The following is a 13,806-nucleotide window of genomic DNA, read 5'->3' as shown; positions in this document are numbered from 1 at the left end:
TATAATATTTTATAGGATGCAGGAGTTGTAATTCATTCTGCTGTTTTCCTACTGATTAGCTTTCATTTTGTTACCCTTTTTTCCACTATGAATATTTTTGTGAATAGAACCTTATGTATTTTATTTCTATAGAACAGATTCCCAAGAATGGTATAGCAAGGACAAAAGATATTTGTAGCTTAAAAAATTTTAATACAGGTTGCCAGACTGTTTTACAAATAGGTTGAAAAATTTCACATTTATGCCAGCTATCTATAACAATACCCTTTTACTTGGACCCCTCACCAGCCATAGTTGCTGTTGGTCATTTAACATTTTTCCCAGTCTGAAAAGATGTTTCACCTCACTTGTGACAAGAGAAATGCATAGTAAAATTTTACTGAGATTAAACATTTCTGCTTATTAGTCCCAAATCCAACAGTTTGAATAACATACTCTAGTAACAATGCTGTGGGGGCACTCTCATCTGTTTATACAGCACCTATGGAGAGAAATTTGGCAATATCTGTCAAAATTACACACACACACACAAACACACCCATCTTTAACTTAGCAATCTCTTTTCTGTGAATTTATCCAGCAGATATCTTGAACATGTGAGACAAAATTATGTACATTATTATTCAATGATACTGTTTTAAAAGCCGAAGACTGAAAACAATGCCCATGTCCATCATAAGGGCTAGTAAAATAAATTCTGGCATTCATGTAGTGGAATACTAAGCAGCCATTAAAAGATAAGGAATCTCATTATGGAGTTACATAAATCTAAGATATATTGTAAACTAATATATGTAGACAATGTATATATTGTTACCTTGATTTTTAAAATTGAGAATAATATAAATTTGTATTTTTCTGTAAAATCTCTGGGAAGGTATGCAAAAAACTAATAAAAGTATGAATGGGATAGGTGGTGGTGTTATGAGAAATTGGTGAACAGGAGATCACAGGGGAGACTGAAACTCAAAACATCTCACTCTCTCTCTACACATACACTATTTGAATGAACTATCTATTCAAAAAGAAAAGTAGCTCCTATAGAGTGAATTCAATTTCCCCTACTGTGAGTTTTATGATCCTTTCATCAGCTGAATAAAAGGGATAAGATCCACTTCACAGTACTTTCTGAACACTAAATTAGAGGTGTGCTTAGCTCAGTGTCTGTCCCATATTAGGCACTCAGTAAATGTTAGTTGAATTAAAAAAAATTGTCAGTCTGTTAGACTAACTGGCATCTTATTATTTTAATTTGCATTTTCCTGATTTCTCCTGATTCTGAGCTTCTTTTCACATTTGGATTTATTATTCTCTGAATTCATATTATTTGCCCATCCATTCTTCTGTTGAATTGCTTGTTTCCTTCATGTGAATTTCTGAGTTCCCTGATTAAACCTCCTTGCAAATATTTTTCTAAATTTGTTGTGTATCTGTTAATTTCGTTTAGATATTTTTTTAAACAAAGGTTATTTTTATATTGACAAATGTGTATATTTTTTAAAGATAATGTATATTCTGCTGTTCTTACATGAAGTATTCTATAAATGTCAACTAGATCCAGTAGATTAATGATACTACAGTTCAATTTTTACTGATTTTCTGCCTGCTGGATGAATTATTGAAAGAGAGATATTGAAGTCTCTGTGATACTGGATTTGTCTATTTCTCTTTGTGGTTCTATCAGTTTTTGCCTTACACATTTTAATGCTGTTAGGTGCATATATGTTAAGATTGTTAATTCTTTTTGGAGAATTTACCTCTTTATACTTATGTAATGCTTCTCTCTATCCCTGACAGTTTTCCTTTTTCTAAAATCTCCTTTGTCTGACAATATAGCAACTCCAGCTTTCTTTTTATTAGTTTTAGCATGGCAGATCTTTATTTACTTTTAACCTATCTATGTCTTTATATTTAAAGTGAGTTTCTTACATATGGTTCCTGAAAAAATGAAAAACTAGTAAAGGCTATTGTCTTCCTCCCTCCAAATCAACCCTGAGTAACAACAGAAACAAGAAGGAAGCAAAAGCTTGAGGAATAAGATGAAAAACTTAGAGGAAACCATAGTTAGTGTTAGGAGTAAGTTCTGAAATACTGTTTCGCCATGCCCCACTTTGCTTTGGGACAATCAGTGCCAAACTACTGATTGCTACAGAAATCACCAGCAACAAATCAGGCCTCCTGTAGGATTAGATAAAGGACCTAATTGAAGTGAGTTGCCAGTGAAAAAGTGGGGCTGCCAGATACTATAGAATATTGGGGCATTCACCCCTCCACTCCTTCCCTGCTGCCAGAATTTTGATAAATTATAACAGCCTTCTGCTGCTGGACTGTGGATCTCAACAGAGATCCTTACTAGAGAAACAGTAGCAAAGAGAGACCATCAGTTCTGTGGTTGCCTAGAGCTCTTGCTTTCTGCTCCTTAAACTTGTGGGAAGGGATAAAAACTAGGGTCTGCCATTTTGCTCTACCTTTGTATCCATTATTAGAAGGGGCAGTAGATAACACTAGGAGAACATGGCTTGTGAACCAAAGTATCTAGACACCTGAGGAGTATGATCACTATCAAACACAACAAATTCTACAACATATACCAACAGAAGTAGAATAATAGGATATGCCAATACTTTTAATAACTCAATTATTCATTCAACACAATTTGTAAAGATATACGGTCTCACTCTGTTGCCCAAGCTGGAGCAATCATAGTTCACTTCATGCAGCCTTGAACTCTTGGGCTCAAGCAATCCTCCTGCCTCAGCCTCCTTGCTAGCTGGGATTACAGGTGTGTGCCACCACACCCACCTAATTTTTAGAATATTGTTTATAGAGATGAGGTCTTGCAACGTTTCCCAGGCTGCTTCAAACACCTGGCCTCAAGCAATCATCCTGCCTTGGCCTCCTAAAGTGCTGTGATTATAAGCATGAGCCACTGTGCCAAGTCCATTCAGTAGTTTTTTACTGAACACCTACCAAGTGTCAGGTACTAAGGTTTCATCAGTCAACAAGATAGGTGAATAATTTTGTTCATGTGGGACATGGCAAGGGGGACAGAGACAAAAACATACAAATAATAATAAACAATTTTAGAAGGTAATATTTACTACCAAAACAATGCAGAGTAGGTAGATAGGGACTGATAAAAGGGTTGCCATTTTAAAATGAAACCTATTCTAAAATAGGAGCCACAGAGATGCAGGGCTGCGGTAAGGTTGGTAATATGTGAAGAGTGAACAAGAAATCATAAAGCCATGTGAGATTATTAGGTGTGGAAAAGTATGAGCTAAAATAAGGATCATAGCTGGGCATGGTGGCTCATGCCTGTACTCCCAGCACTGTGAGAGGCCTAGGCAGGCAAATCACTTAAGGCCAGGAGTTCAAGACCAGCCTCGCCAACATGGCAAAACCCTGTCTCTACTAAAAATACAAAAATTAGCCAGATATGGTGGCGCAAGCCTGTGATCCCAGCTACTCGGAAGGCTGAGGCACCAAAAATTTCTTGAAATTGGGAGGCAGAGGCTGCAGTAAGCTGAGATTGCACCACTGCACTCCTGTCTGGGCAACAGATCAAGACTGTCTCAAAAATAATAATAAATAAAAAATTAAAAAATAAAGAACATCATAGATAAATAGCAGGTGGATCGGATCTTATGATGCTTTTGAGATACAGAATTTTAATATTTTTGTGCAGTTAAAATCTCTACAAAACTTTTCCTGTGTGCTTTCTAGTGCTTTCATGCTTTGAAAAAAAATTTTTTATCCAGAGATATTTTTAGGTTGATAATTAAAATATTTTAAATTATAATATTCGTATATGGAAAGAAATTCAAACAAAATAGGACAGTAGAAAGTAAAAGGCCTCATCCACTGTCTCTCCTCCTTTCCTCAGAAGTTATTTTTCTAGGTATCCTTCCAGAAATGTTCTATGTATAATCAAATACATGTAATTTTTAAAATTTATAAATAGGATACTATACATACTTTCTACAATTTGCTTTTTTCATTCACACATATGGCCCTACTCCAGAGACTGAGGTTTTAAATATCATGAAAATTTTTATTTAGAAGACAAAACTACAGAGACAAAAGATAATTGGTTACCCAGGGGTATGAGTTGGTAGGGGTAAATAGGTGGAGCATAGGGCATTTATAGGGTAATAAAATGATTATGTATGCTACTATTATGGTGGATACATGACACTATGCAGTTGTCAAAATTGACAGAACTATACAGCACAGAGTGACCCCTAATGTTAACTATGGATTTTAGTTAATAATGTAGCAGTACTGGGTCATCAGTTGTGACAAATGTACCACACTAATGCAGGATATTAATAGGAGAAATGGTGTGTGTTGGGTTAGAGGGTGACATATGGGAATCTGTATTTTCTGCCCTATTCTTCTGTAAATTTAAAGCTATTCTTTAAAAAGTCTTTGAAAAAACTTCATTTAGAAAAACTATTCTTAAAGCTTTGTATAGAATATTTTAAAGTTGGAGGTTAGAGGTCACATATCTGGTAGACTGTTGCTATGGCCCAAACATAAAATAATAAAGGGCTATACTATGGTAGTAAATAAAATTACTTTGAATAGGTTTGCTAATACCTAAGAAAATTTCACATTAGAAATTATTGAGTGGGCCGGGCGCGGTGGCTCACGCTTGTAATCCCAGCACTTTGGGAGGCCGAGGCGGGTGGATCACGAGGTCAGGAGATCGAGACCACAGTGAAACCCTGTCTCTACTAAAAATACAAAAAATTAGCCGGGCGTGGTGGCGGGCGCCTGTAGTCCCAGCTACTCGGAGAGGCTGAGGCAGGAGAATGGCGTGAACCCGGGAGGCGGAGCTTGCAGTGAGCCGAGATCGCGCCACTGCACTCCAGCCTGGGCAACAGAGCAAGACTGTCTCAAAAAAAAAAAAAAAAAAAATTATTGAGTGGAATTTAAAGTTTGTAATATAAAGAAATCATGTATCAAACATAGTGTGTTAATCAAAAGTAGGAAAAAACAATATGCATAAAAATTATGAGAACAAACGGAAATGTGGCTGAAAAGATGCTAATAGCCATAACATGTTGAACATGTTGTTTCTTTTTAAAGTTAACATGACACAGAGGAACCAGGAAATGCATCTACTGTATTTAGTTTTATTTATATTCTTAAATTGTTTATTTCCAGATTTCTGTAACGTATATATGTATTTTTTAATTCAGTTTTATTTTGTGTGTGTGTGTGAGGGAGTATCACTCCCTCACCTAGGCTGGAGTGCAGTGGCGCGATCTCAGCTTATTACAACCTCTGCCTTCCAGGTTCAAGCAATTCTCCTGCCTCAGCCTCCTGAGTAGCTAGGATTACAGGCGTGCACCACCACGCCTGGCTAATTTTTTTGTATTTAGTAGAGACAGGGTTTCACCATGTTGGCCAGGCTGATCTCGAACTCCTGACCTCGTGATCCACCCGCCTCGGCCTACCAAAGTGCTGGGATTACAGGCATGAGCCACTGTGCCCAGCCTGTATTTTCTTAAAAGATCAGCCATTACCAAGTTATTATGGGATGCCTTTAATCTCTTTTGTTAAGTGTATCCATATTCCAATAAAAATTGATTTACAAAAAGAGGCAGCGGTCTGCTCTATAGGATCTTGCACTAATAAGTTACTTTGATTCTTTAAGTTTGTCTTGAGAATTAAAACACATAATGTACATAATAAAACACCATGATTTGGCATATAGTAAGCACTTGAAAATAGTAGTGGCTATTTTATTAAAATAGTGTGTTATCATACAGCTCAAAATGCTGGTAAGATGAATCTGAAATTCAGACTTAAAAGTATTTTTATTATAGTAACAAGGTTATATTTGGGATTTTAAGTTTTGTTCTACCACCAGTGGTAGTTTAAGGCTTCTTGTATAATGGTTCTTTGTGATGTTTTTCTTTTCAGAGACATGTATGATGAACTTTTGGGACATGTTCCACTACTTGTGGATCCTGGTATTTCCTTGCTCAATTTTTACAAGAAATAGGTTTGGCATCTCTAGGAGTATCAAATGAAGATGTTCAGAAACGACACAAGATGAGTTCATTTTCAACTTAAAAAAATATTCTATTTATATCCATTAATAATGTAGTAAAAGCTTCCAAGTTACTCACTATAAAGTAATGGTTCTGGAAAGAGCATGTTAATTTAAAAAAATAACTATTAAGGTATGATTGACATGTAAAGCTGTATATATTGTATATAATACAATTAGTTTGGGGATACATTCTAATCATTTATGCTAATAACAACTTAGATCTCATACAAAAACTCAACACTTTAACTCATCTATCCTCTCTCACATTGTTATTGATGTCAAAATTTACATTTTTTTATTGTGCATCAATTAACAAATTACTGTAGCTATAGTTATTTTTAATACTTTTAACTCAGAGTTAAAAATGATTTTATGTACCACCATTACATTACAGTATTAGAGTATTCTGAACATAACTCTATACTTCCCTTTACCAGGGAGTTTCATACTTTCACGTTTTCATGTTGCTAATTAACATCCTTTAGTTTCCACTTGAAGTACTTCAACTTTAGTTTCAGTTTTAGCATTTCTTTTGAGGCAGGTCTAGTGATGAACTCCCTCAGCTTTTTTTTTTCTGGAAAAGTCTTTATCTTTCCTTTTCTGAATGACAGCTTTGTGGGTAAATTATTCTTAGTTAGGAGGCTTTTTTTCTTTCAGTATTTTGAGTATATCATCCCATTCTCTTCTGGCTTGCAAGGTTTGCTGAAAAACCTGCTGAAAGTCTTATAGGAGCTCCCTTGTACATGACAAATTGCTTTCCTCTGCTGCTTTCAAAATTCTTTGTCATTAACTTTTGACAATTTGATTATAATGTGTCTCAGTGAAAAAATTTTCATATCCGACAGGTAATGTGCTAGTGTTTTAGCAAGGTCTGAGAAAGGCACATCTTACACAATGGCATGAAAACCCAATCATCATGCTTATGAACCACAAAAAGTTCAGTGAAGACATCTTTATGTTCAATCTACATGGAATTCTTTGGGAATTGTGGATCTGGATGTTCATTTTCCTCCCCAGATTTGGGCAGTTTTCTGCTATTATTTCTTTAAATAAGCAATCTGCCTCCTTTCTCGTTCTCTGCTTGCTCTACCACTTCTATAATGCGCATATTGGTTTAGGGTCCTGTAGGCTTACTTCATTATTTTTTCTTTTTGTTCCTTTGACTGGATAATATCAAATTATCTGTCTTCAAGTTCATTGATTCTTCCTTCTGCTTGATTGAATCTGCCACTGAAGCTCACTTTTGAATTTTTCAGTTCAGTTACTGTGTTCTTTAGTTTCAGAATTTGATTTGTTTTTTTTGAGATGGAGTCTTGCTCTGTTGCCCAGGCTGGAGTGCAGTGGCGCGATCTCAGCTCACTGCAAGCTCCGCCTCCCAGGTTCACACCATTCTCCTGCCTCAGCCTCCTGAGTAGCTGGGACTACAGGCACCCACCACCACTCCTGGCTAATTTTTTTTGTAATTTTATTAGAGACGGCGTTTCACCGTGTTAGCCAGGATGGTCTCAATCTTCTAACCTCATGATCCACCCGCCTCAGCCTCTCAAAGTGCTGGGATTATAGGTGTGAGCCACCGCGCCCAGCCAGAATTAGATTTTTTAATGGTTTCTTTGTTGAAATTCTCATTTGTTCATGTATTGTTTTCCTGATTTCGTTTAGCTCACTGAGATTCAAGGTGAGTGTTCTGAATTCTTTATCAGGTAATTTATAGGTCTCTGTTTCTTTGGGGTCAATTGCTAGAACTTTAATTTGTTCCTTTGGCTGTCATGTTTTCGTGTGTGTGTGTGTGTGTGTTTGTGTGTGTGTGTGTGTGTTCCTTTAAGCCTTGCCTTCTACCTTTGCATTTGAAGAGTCACTTCCTCCAGTCTTTACTGACTAGCTTCAGAAGGGAAAGACGATCACCAGTCAGCCTGACTAGAGATTCTGAAGGTCTCTCAGACCTTTCCTATGATATGCCCATTCCATTCCTCTTGTTCTGTCTTGGGAGGGGAAGTCTTAGGATTGTGTGCTTTCTTTCAATCTCACAAAGCTAGACTATGTGCTGAGAACCTCCTTTTATTTTCTCTAGTGCAGTGCCCCAGAGTGTTCAAGGTAGTGTGCCTTCTTCCAATCCAGCAGGAGCCAGTTGCTGATATCTGTGTGCTATCTGCTGGGGCCTGCATACACTATCTATAGGGGAGGTTGGGCTGTTGGCTAGTGGGTGGGTGCATGGAGTGTTGGGTGTGCTTGTCAGTTGAGGGGTTCTGCAGGTGAAGTGTCCTGTAGGGCTCATGGGTGAGCCTATGGTGGAGTCTGCAAGCCAGTTAGCAGACTCCACATCTAGCTCTGAAGAATCATGTGTTGGTTGCTATGAGCCTCTGCTTCTTTTCTCTTCTCCTAGATATTCCTAGACTATTCATCTGTGAAGAGTCCCTCAGTATTCTGGATAGGGAAAAACAGAAGTGAGCCTTTTGGGCGGCACCACGCAAGGCTAGGGAAGCTGGGCACTCACTTGACTCTTACTTTCCTTCCTGGGAGAACTCATGGGCCAAAAGGGCCTCTCTTGGCACTGAACTCTGCTGCCTTGGAGGAGAAGGATGTAGGTAAAGTGAAACTGTTTTTCTTACCCTCTTCAATGTGTCTATTCTGAGTTTTTCATTCTACTGGGGTGCTGGAACCTCTTAGCAGGTCTCCCAGGCTCCCAAAACGGTATTTGGTATTTCTGCAGGGGTTTGAGGGCTGGAACCTACTAATCCACCAACTTGCTGATGTCAGTCAGGGTGCCTTTAATCTGAATAGTATTATTTCACACAGAATGCTATCTCTGAGTTTAGTCACTCAGAGGCAAAATACAAACAGTTAAATATATAAGGTAACATTATTAAACTCACATTTATTCTGTGCACAACTACAATATTGGAAAGCATTATACAGGTTCCTTCTTAATGCCTAGTTCATCAGTGCTTGGAGTAGCTAGTTCCATAAACTTCTGAGGTAAACAAGAATCTGCCTTGTTATTTTATTATTTAATGACTATATTTGCAGATTACAGTAACCATGAAATTTCTAAGGCAAAAAAGATGGCTTCCAAAACAGAAAAAAGAAACTTCAAAGATCTATGGAATTAAGCTTTTAATTATGCACATATGCATATACATATGCATATACAATTATGTATATATTTGCTTTGTAACCATAATCTTTGTCTAGTCAATGACTGCAAAAGTGGTATGTCAGTATACACTTATAGAATTATAGGAAAGAAAAGCTTTCTTCAGAGCTTACTCTATTCTATCATGTGTTTGCTTGTTTATTTATTTATTATGGATTGACTGACAGGGTCTCACTCTGTTGCTCAGGCTGGGGTGCAGAGGCATAACTATACCTCACTGTAACCTTAAACTCCTGGCCTGAGGTGATCCTCCCACCTTGGCTATATAGATAATTCTATATACTGCTAGTTTTTAGTACCACAAAGTATTATGGAAGGTGATTTCAAAATAGTTTCGCCATGTTATTGATTTATAGATCCCAGTTTTGTTTCTTTAGTTTTCCATTTATTTCTAGTTTGCTGGACTTCCTCTTAAAACTGTGGGGTTAAGGCAAGGCAGTTCCAAATGTAGTTCCTCATACACAAAGGGGAAGTAAGAACACCAAACACCAAAATCAAAATGTTCTAATAAAAAAAATTTGTTTATCTCTTTAAAATGTTGAATAGACATTTAATAATAATTTTTTTAAAAAAAAATTGATTAGTTTCTCATATGATAATCATTAATTTAACCCCAACCTATAGTACACTGTAAGTATCCTCTTAATTTGTTAAAGCATATTAGTTGTTCCATTAATTTCGTCTACTTTTCCAATCCATCAATCTGTGATTCCTTTTACCTTTCTCTTATTTTGGGTTTCTTATACCTTGATCAAATGTCCTACTTTTTCTTAGTTTATTCCTCATTTAGGTGGAACACATCCTCTATTAGCTTTTTGAGAAGAGAATGCGTAGATTGTGTATTTTTAAACCTTTTAGGTTTGAAAATGAGTTTATTGTAGTTTCATAATGGGTTCTTGGTTTGGATTGGTATAGAATTCTAAATTATAGGTAATTTTTCTTCAGATATTTTAAGAATTGCCCTTTAACTTCCAGAGCTACTGTTAAGAAGTCCAGTACATTTAACTTTTGTAGTATGTGTCTCAGTCTGTTTGGGTTGCTATAAAGGAATACCTGAGGTTGGGTCATTTATTTAAATAAGAGGTTTATTTGGCTCATGGTTCTGCAGGCTGTACAAGAAGCATGAGGCCAGTATCTGCTTCTTGTGAAATCTTCAGACTGCTTACACTGAGGGCAGAAGGCAAGAGGAGCCCATGAATACACAGTTCACATGGTGAGAGAGAAAGGCCAGAAATGAGGGGTATGGGTATGCCCAGGCTTCTTTGTATTTTTGTTTTGTTTTGTTTCTGTTTTTGAGACAGAGTCTCACTCTATAGTCCATGCTGGAGTGCAGTGGCACGATCTTGGCTTAACCTCCGTCTCCCAGGTTCAAGTGAGTCTCCTGCCTCAGCCTCCCAAGTAGCTGGGATTACAGGTGTGTGCCACCACACCCAGCTAATTTTTGTATTTTTAGTAGAGACAGGGTTTCACTATGTTGGTCAGTCTGGTCTCAAACTCCTGACCTCAGGTGATCCACCCACCTTGGCCTCCCAAAGTGCTGGGATTACAGGCGTGAGCCACCGAGACCAGCCCCAGGCTCTTTTTAACAACTACCTCTCACAGGAGCGAACAGAGTAAGAACTAATTATCACAAGGACTATACCAAATCATTCAGGAGGGAACCACCCCTATGACCAAACACCTCCCACTAGGCCCTACCAACAACATTGGGGATCAAATTTCTTTTTCTTTTTTGAGACAGTCTCAGTCTGTGACCCAGGCTGGTTGCAGTGGTACAATCTCAGCTCACTGCAACCTCCATCTCCTGGGTTCAAGTGATTCTCATGCCTCAGCCACCTGAGTAGCTGGGGTTACAGGTGTGTGCCACCACATCTGGCTAATTTTTGTATTTTTAGTAGAGATGGGGTTTCACCATGTTGGCCAGACTGGTCTTGAACTCCTGGTCTCAAGTGATCTGCCCGGTTCAGCTCTCCAAAGTGCTGGGATTACAGGTGTGAGTCACCGTGCCCAGCTGGGATCAAATTTCAATATGAGACTTGGAGGGGTCAAACAAACCACATCTAGAGAAGGAGCTCCAGAAATCTGCATGGGGTTCCTTAAGCATTTTATATTAGTAACAATCTTACATACTCAATAGCCATGTTTTTAGTATTGACACATTACATAATTACATTGATCATGTAGATCTAGACCAACCACTGTGAAAAAAACAAGGTGCAGCTAATAATAAAAAAAGATGAGTTGATAATGAGGTAAAAAAAAATGATGATGATGAAATATCATACTAACTATGCATGTTTATGTGCCAGGTACTGTTTTAATTGCTATCTATGTCTTAATTCAGTGAATATACACAACACAACCTTAAGATGTAGGTATTACCTACATTTTTACAGGTTATATAATTTATCCTAGTAGAATCAGAACTGTAGTCCAAACAGTGTGGCTCCAAGAGTCTACAGTCTTTTTTTTTTTTTTTTTTGAGACAGAGTCTCGCTGTCGCCCAGGCTGGAGTGCAGTGGTGCGATCTCGGCTCACTGCAGGCTCCGCCCCCTGGGGGTTCACGCCATTCTCCTGCCTCAGCCTCCCCAGTAGCTAGGACTACAGGCGCCCGCCACCTCGCCCAGCTAATTTTTTGTATTTTTAGTAGAGACGGGGTTTCACTGTGTTAGCCAGGATGGTCTCGATCTCCTGACCTTGTGATCTGCCCGCCTCGGCCTCCCAAAGTGCTGGGATTACAAGCATGAGCCACTGCGCCTGGCCTATATCTTAATGATCATATTTGAATTTGGGGCACTGGATGACCTAATGGGAAAAAAAGCATGAAAGAAATAAAAGTCTTGGGCCTAGCTAGGACAGGCAGAGGATTAGTGATCCTCGCTCAAGTGCCTGAAAGTAAATAATGACTCCTTTAACTGTATTTACATATTTACTTTATCCTGACTTTTCTGACCACAGTTTCTTTATGTCTTTTAAAGATGGAATCTAAAAACACTATCTCATAAGGTGGTCAGATAAGCCTATTACATCTATTTAGAGCAATATTATCTTTAGACCATGTTTCATCTGCAGCCAAGAAGGCAGGGTTGTGGAAATGAAATACAAATATAAATGAAAACAGGATTTAAATTTTAAGTAAAGGGAATTTAAGAAAATATTCCTTTTAAGTGGATAATAAGGATTTTTAAATTGGTGGAGTTAGGTATTATCTCCTTTTATACATTCGCATAGCTCATGTAATGCATCAGAATACCTAATATATGATCCACACCTGTTCTCTGAATTTCAAGGCCTCCCAAAAAAGTTTTATCCATATAGACTTGCATTCACTACATTTTTTCTACTTGAAAATAGCAAACCAGCTATTCACATAAACTGCTAAGAGGAAGGAAGCCAGCCATAAAAAATTACATACTATAAAATTACTTATATGTGAGGGTCAAAAACATGCACAGCAATACAGAATAGTAGTAATGGTGGTGGATGTGGTTGGAAGGGTCACTTTTTAAAAACGCCTCTGTTGAACATACTATATATTGATGTGGGTGGTGGTTACCTGGAACTGTACATTTGGCACTTGAGCATTTTACTATGTTATGCCTTTAAATTGAGGTATGTATTTTTTTTAATTATTTAAAGAAAAACTGCTTGGAGGTCTTATTCTTAACGCACAACAATCACAAACATTAAATTTATACAGTCTAGAGAATGTAAAGTTGCTTTAAAAAAATTCTTTCCTTTTCTCACTTTTAAATACCAAGGGGAAAAATGAACTCAACACAGCAAGTCTTGCCCTTGTCAAGATGACAGATCCTCTAAGAGAAGAAGCGAATAGGTAATGGCCTTTTCCAGATTTTCTTTTCCTAATGTACCCCACTTCCAACCTACCCCTACCTCAACTAGGGTATCTAGTTGTACCCGGTGCTTCTACATTAGATCCACAGAGATTAAAGATAACAGCTAACAGAATAGTCCAGAGGACAAGGATATTCAAGTTCCATCATCTTCAGGATAAAAAAGCTCCAGGGTTTACCTCCAAACTTAAAGTTCTCTAAAGGAAATCCCATCAACCTTTTAAACATCACTTTGTATGTACCATCTTCTGTACTGCCCTAGCTCAAAAACATGAACCTGTATCTAAACATCTTTGTAGAATTTCCGTTGTAAATTTTACTTTAACAATTTTGAACAGGTTATAATGATAGAAAATTATTTAATCTAGATTTTGGTCAACTCTATTACTGATAGTTATTCTTTTTTAGTGAAGGACAAACACTAAATGTATACAGTCCAGAGAATGAAAGATTGCTTCAAAAAATTCCTTTTCTCACTGTAAAATAAAAATACCAAGGGGAAAAATAGAAAGTATTTATTATAACTGGCTGTTACACTGTCATACACAATGAAATACTGGACCATGAGCAGTTCGTTATTATATGTTGTTAAGTGTAGAACTGTAAATAATGAGGCATGTTATTAAGATATCACACACATTATCCAATCAGCAAGTGCACGACTTCGGACATTTTGACTTCAGCCAAAATATGAAACAAAGTCATAGCAAGAAAGTTATTTCAAGGGATTGAAA

General features: G+C 37.4%; 1 protein-coding gene and 1 non-coding gene across 2 annotated transcripts in view; both read right to left on the bottom strand.

Annotated features, from left to right (window-relative positions):
• Positions 1 to 13,806, bottom strand: part of UBE2D3 (ubiquitin conjugating enzyme E2 D3) — a 71,848-nt gene that overhangs the window by 56,682 nt on the left and 1,360 nt on the right. The window lies entirely within an intron of this gene.
• On the bottom strand, positions 6,903 to 7,006 carry LOC129492446 (small nucleolar RNA U13). The gene has a single exon (XR_008660893.1). It is a non-coding gene; the product is annotated as a small nucleolar RNA U13 (small nucleolar RNA).

This window comes from Symphalangus syndactylus, chromosome 10 (assembly GCF_028878055.3).
Source record: "Symphalangus syndactylus isolate Jambi chromosome 10, NHGRI_mSymSyn1-v2.1_pri, whole genome shotgun sequence".
Lineage (NCBI taxonomy): Eukaryota > Metazoa > Chordata > Mammalia > Primates > Hylobatidae > Symphalangus > Symphalangus syndactylus.
Note: the sequence above shows the minus strand (reverse complement) of the source record. Positions and strands in the feature narration are given on the sequence as shown.